The sequence below is a fragment of the Octopus bimaculoides genome, chromosome 26 (genome assembly GCF_001194135.2).
Source record: "Octopus bimaculoides isolate UCB-OBI-ISO-001 chromosome 26, ASM119413v2, whole genome shotgun sequence".
NCBI lineage: Eukaryota > Metazoa > Mollusca > Cephalopoda > Octopoda > Octopodidae > Octopus > Octopus bimaculoides.
Genome location: NC_069006.1, coordinates 22,703,331 through 22,709,731, shown reverse-complemented (window position 1 = coordinate 22,709,731; position 6,401 = coordinate 22,703,331). Strand labels below are relative to the sequence as shown.

At 36.2% G+C, this 6,401-nt stretch overlaps 1 protein-coding gene across 2 annotated transcripts in view; it reads right to left on the bottom strand.

The window, feature by feature from the left end:
* The window catches only part of LOC106876518 (D-glucuronyl C5-epimerase), a 75,933-nt gene extending 69,532 nt beyond the window's left edge, over positions 1-6,401 (bottom strand). The window contains exon 1 of one of the 2 annotated variants that reach the window (XM_052976873.1): positions 6,183-6,401. The gene's annotated coding sequence lies outside the window, so the exon portion shown is untranslated. Of the gene's footprint in view, positions 1-1,520; positions 2,107-6,182 lie in introns of those variants that run through there. The other variant, XM_014925096.2, reaches the window with a different exon arrangement.

Below are 6,401 nucleotides of genomic sequence, written 5' to 3'. Positions count from 1 at the left end.
ATATTACAAACATGCGTACAAACAGAAACATACAAACATCGTACTTATATAGTCATACACGCGAGCGCGTGTGTGTATAATATAGCAGATATATAAAAAGAAAATTAGTGTTTGGTTTCTGTTCCCTTCTGAAGGAAACAAAAAAAAAAGTAGTAGAAAATGAAGAAGAATTTGAATGAATGCTTGTTTTACTTATATTTGTACACAAGGACACAGATATACATACATAAAACATGTGTGAGTATGTATATATATATATATATATATATATAAACATTTTCTATACACCCACACACTGAGAGACGACGAAGGAAGTACCAACGAGGTCACATGAAGTGCTTGAAATAGCAACTAAATCTACATCAAGCACAGACCCTAATACCGTAAATAAAGAAGTATAATGCATTGGTCACAAAAGACGAGATGGTCGTGGTTGGAATACCTTTGAGCTCTCTGTTCAGTAGTGGTTAGCCTGGGACTAAACAACGACTACATTCCTACATATTTATAAACATATACACGCAGAAATGTATATATGGGTTATCCGGATACATTTAACCATACTGTAAATACGCCACATACCTCATAAATATTATACACACACACTGTACATATATGTATATATACACATATATTTATGTATATATATACATATATACACATCATACGAATATATATATATATACATACATACATACACATCATACACATATATATATATACGCACACACATTATACATATATATACACGCACACATCATCTATCTATATTACCTATGTACACAGAAACTTATCCATATATTTAGTTTCGATGTTGGTACATATATACAGTGAAATATATTTTATTTTATATGTATACAAATACTATATTAATATATATATATACACACACACACATGCATTCGGTATTTATATGAATACACACACAATTTTATTCATAAAATATCACAGTTAATCCATATATATATATACAAATAATATTAGGGACAAAATCCAAAATTACAGGTAAAAAACTCAATTAAAATCAATTTATAAAAAAATCAAAATTAAATTGAGCCTTATAGATAAAGTATATATAAAATATATAGTTTTAGGGAAAATAACCAATTTTCAAAAACTCATCGATGAAAATCCACTATCACATATAGAAAAATTAATAATTAAAAGCACAATAAATGAGTATAATATAAGTAAAGTAAATATCATAAGATAAATATAATTATATTATATTATATTTATCTTATGATATTTACTTTACTTTATATTATACTCATTTATTGTGCTTTTAATTATTAATTTTTCTATATGTGATAGTGGATTTTCATCGATGAGTTCTTGAAAATTGGTTATTTTCCCTAAAACTATATATATATATATACATATACATACATACATACAGACACACACATTCATATATGTATATATACACACGTAGATAGATAGATAGATAGATAGATAGATAGATAAACACGTATGCGAAAGCGACCTATTGTCGGAGATGTTAATGTCACAATACTCACTCTGCTGGCGTTGTGGTGATGAAGATGTTAACTGATGCTCTGTATTATCCCATTGCTAATCATATATAGCCATCGGTCGCTTATTCTTCAGAAATATCGGCCTTCGATGTGTCTCTTCCTTTTGACCGCCGTGTCTCTCATCTGACGAGAGAGGGAGAGCGAGAGAGAGAGAGAGGAATGAAAAGCCAACAGACTATTCGTCTATCGGTTGTAGTAGTAATAATAATGGAGGAAACGATAGTGCGAGCCAGCTTCCCTTCCAATTACCCAACTACCAAGACGTTCAGTAGACGATGGAGCTGGTGATGAGGATGGCTGCTGCTGCTGCTGCTGTTAAATGTGGATAACACACATGTCGATGGTGGAGGAAAGCGTAGTGAAACTGATGAAGATTATAATGATGATGATGGTAAAGGTAATGGTGATGATGGCGGCGGCGGCGGTACTACTGTTGTTGTTGATGTTGATGTTAGTAGTTACGATGGTGATGCTCGCTACGTATCGGTGATGGTGGCGATGGTGCTGCTGATAATAATGTTGACGATAGTGAGGGTGTTGATGATGGTGGTGCCGCTGCAAATAAAGTTGACGATGAGGGTAATGGTGATGCTGGCGGTGGTGCAAATAATGTTGACGATGATGGTGGCGGCAGTGGTGCTGCTACTGCTGGTGTTCAAAATAGTAGTGATGATGATGATGATGGTTACAGCTTGCTGAATCAGTGGTGGTGGCAGTGGTGGTACGGTCGTTTAGGATAATAGTGATGATGGTGGCAGCCGCTGTTTGCGGTGGTGGCGAAGTTGTTGAGGATTATGGTGATGGTGGTGGCTGCCGGTTACTGCGTCGATGGTGGTGATGTTGAAGATAGTGTTGATGATGGTTGATGCTTGCAGGGACTATGGTGGTGGTGGTGGTAGTGATGCTGGTGGTAACAGTAATAATGGTACACACGGTAGCAGCCGACGCCTCTAATAATCCTCATATGTCCCACTTAAGAAAAGTTCAAAACACACACACACATAATGTGTTACATTATAAAATTAAAATAAAATGATTCATTACAGATGGCCATATGTTTTGCTCTACATAAGCTTATCAAACAAACCTGTAATTCATTCAGCTGAAAGAATTTATAATTAAAAATGGGTAGGACTATTTGAAAACATTTTTTTTTCTAAAAATAGATTTAAAAAGAAGATAAAGAAATAATATATTGCAGGTGCAGGCATGGCTATTTGATTAAGAAGTTCCCTTTGCAACCATGAGGCTTCAAGTTCAATTCCACGGCACAGAACTGTAAATATGTGTTTTCTACAAAAGCTCCCGGTTAACTAATGCCTTGCGAGCAAATTTGGTAGACAGAAGCCCATTGCATGTGTGTATATATAGATATGTGCGTGCGAAGGTGCATAGCCTAGTGGTTAAGCTGTTGCATTCATGATGTAGCAATCATGAGTTTCATTCCCAGACTGGGTGTCGTGCTGTGTTCTTCAGCAAAACACTTTATTTCACATTGCTCCAGTCCTCCATTTCAATCAAGGGGTAATGTTAGCCTGCTCACCTAGTACCAGCGTGGCACCATTCAAAGGCTAAAATGATGCAAATTGCATTGTGACTAACGATGTGTAACAACATCTGACAATCCGATCAGTCACATGATCGCATCATATATATATATATATATATATATATATATATATACACACACACTAGTTTAAAAGCCACACTCTGTGTGGACTTTTAAGCAAGGGCTAATTAGGCCTGTAATCCAAAACTAAAGTGAGCTAAATAGAATGACTATGATACATGTATAATGACTATATGCCCTGGTGGTGTTTGATCAGAGGTTTTTTCGAACAAAAAAAACAAACAAACAGAGAAATGAGACATACAACATAAAGAACATTCCCTTCATCAGTTGTCCCCTGTTTTATCTACTGCGTTTGTTGTTTTACTCTTCTTTCCCTAGCACCTTCGGTGCCACGTAAAAAGCAATGGTGCTACATAAAAAGCACCCAAGACACTCTGTAAAGTGGTTGGCAGTAGGAAGGGCATCTGGCTGTAGAAACCATGCCAAAACAGACAATGGAGCTTTGTGCAGTTCCTGCCCTTACCAACTCCTGTCCAAAACTGTTCAAAAGATGCCAGCATGGACGTTAAATGATGATGATGATGGGGGGGGGGGATTTGGTATCTTCTTGCTTTGACACTCCGTGATAGCTGTAAACAAATGTCAGTGTGATACGAGAGATGTTTTTCAATCCCAGTTTTCTATGAAAACATGTCTGGTTACAGGAAAATATTATCTTACTTGGAAACAGGTGAGGATTGGCGGCAGGAAGGGTATCCCACCACAGAAAATTTGCCTCAACAAAATCCCTTCTCGCCCATGCAAGCATATATTTAATTTATTAACTAGCTGCAGTTTTCCACTGCTGTTTCAGTTTGGAATCAGACAATGGGGATTCGAAGGTAAATGCCACGAAACATCATAAATGAATTGTTATAAATACAAGTTTTTGATTCATAAACATGATTTCCATTTCTTCCATTACTACAATGATATATATTCCACGGTTGCAGTAGGCAAGATGTCATCATAAACAAATCAGGTTTGAAGTGAATCAGAACCATTCACTATCACCACAATGGCTACTATGCATCAACATCAAAGGCAGCCTCGAGGATGTTTGGGTTTAAATTACATGATTTATATCCATCAACCTATCGAACGTATTACACTTCACTTACCTAAACAGTAATATGTTTACTTCAACAATGACAATGATATTCTAGCCATTATCCACAGGAATGACAAGTCTACTCTAGCTGAATGGATGTGAATTATCAAGATTCACACACTTAACTCAATTGAACAGACTATAGATACATATTTTGCATATTACTTACACATAATCAATACGGACATACAATGTAAGCACATCACCATGTGAATTTACATATGTATATAACTACAGAAGGGAGGAGGATATGCTTGTTTGAAATTTATGGTGTGTGCAACCTCTGGCTATCTTGCATTCTTTTGTTTGTTGCTAGTTTAATGGCTTCAAGCATATTCATATAGAAAATATTATGCATACGCTTGTGTTTATAGAAGTCAATTGTACATAGTGTTATTAACATGCATGACTTGGCAGAAAGAGATAATGCCATTTTGGTGGTTCGTTCAACTATATAGCATGCCTTGTATAGAGACTAAATGAAAGAGAGTAAAAAATACCATTGGTAAGTCTGTTCAAAAAGAGCAAAAACGGACAGCTGTTCAAGCTATGTTCTGTCAAGGTAAAACAACCAAAATGCTAAAAGTATTAAAAGAAAGAGTTTGCTCAAGGCTGTTGAGAGCTGGGTGCAAAAACTACCTTATTTTCCAGCATACCAATTGAATTTTTCAGACCAAAATTTACCCCCCCCCCCCCACCACCACCAAAAAAAAGGCAGGTTGATTTATACACCAAGATGCCTTTAGAGGACCGAAAATCCTTGTGAAATGTTGTAAGATTTGGGAAGATAGAACAATGTTTGAATGTCTATACTACATACAAGGAGATAATAAAAAGTTCCTGGCTTTAAGGGTTTTGCGAAAGGCTTGGTTGGAAGCCCAAACTTCCAAGTTCTTTTACAGGGCTTAGTAAAACTGAAGGACCTCTGCAATAGGTGTGTGAATCTGGGAGGGGAATATGTTGAATAAAATCATAATTAACTGATCCTCCTGTATTTTCTTTTACGCAAAGCCCAAACGTTGACAGCTGGAAGGCCATCCTACTGTAAAATACAGCCAAAGAAAAACTGATGCCAGCATGGAAAAATGGACGTGGAACATTTATACTAATCTCATTTTTCAAACATGCTTGAATTAAAGTATACCTGAATTTGTATTATTGGGAAAAGAATGCAAGAGCACCGTAATTCATAGGGGCACCATATCCGGGACAATATAAATGTGCAAGACCAGACTTTTCAAAGAATTTAAAGAATGAGTGGCTGAGAAAAGGGAGTTGAAAAGAAGATGCATCTGGCAAGTGACCGATTGAAATATTACTAAAAAAATACTAGATCAGAAAAACATCTATCAATTTCTAGATCCAAAAAGACATCCGTAGAATATATATATATATATTAAATATACATATTCACAAAGGAACAAAAACACATGTATGAATTTAGAGAGATGTAGACATAGAGTGAGTGGTGCAAGCTGTTCGTGAAATGCCAAAGGTGAAATGAAATCTGTTGCCTAGGTGTTGTTGCGCTAGCAACTAGTAGAGGATGGGAGGGGAGATGAGGAGGAAGAACTGAGCTGGACAAGAAGAAGAAGGGTAAGAAATCGAGGGAGGGAAGAAAACGAAAAAACCGAAATTAGAAGGAAAGTATTACAAGATAGAGATAGGAGAAAAGTAAAGTGAACTGATAAGAAAAGAAAAGAAGTAAACAAAGAGAAGAAAGAAAATGAATTGGGTTTAGAAAGGGAGGAAGAAATCGCTGTTAGTGGCCAGCATGTGTCATGCTTGGTAAGAGAGAGAGAGAGAGAAAGAGTAATGAAGTGAATTTGAATAGACAGTGATCCGAGATATGCAGGTGTCAATGTCTGTAATACGACTGAAGTGGAAGAAAAAAATTTAGTCAATTATGGCTAATTCCTACCGTTAGCAGAAGAATCAGGTTTAGTTTGTTGTCTGACAGCGTTGGCATGAGAGAAAGCTGAAATACGTAAACATCCCGTCTGTTGCTCTTTGATAAATGCTTTAAAATATAAACGTAACAAGGCCCCGGAGAAACAGACAGAAAAGACAAAATGGAAACAGGTCAGGTGGAAGTGAAAGGAAAACGAGAATGAAAATCGTGCGTGTGCAAGTAATACAT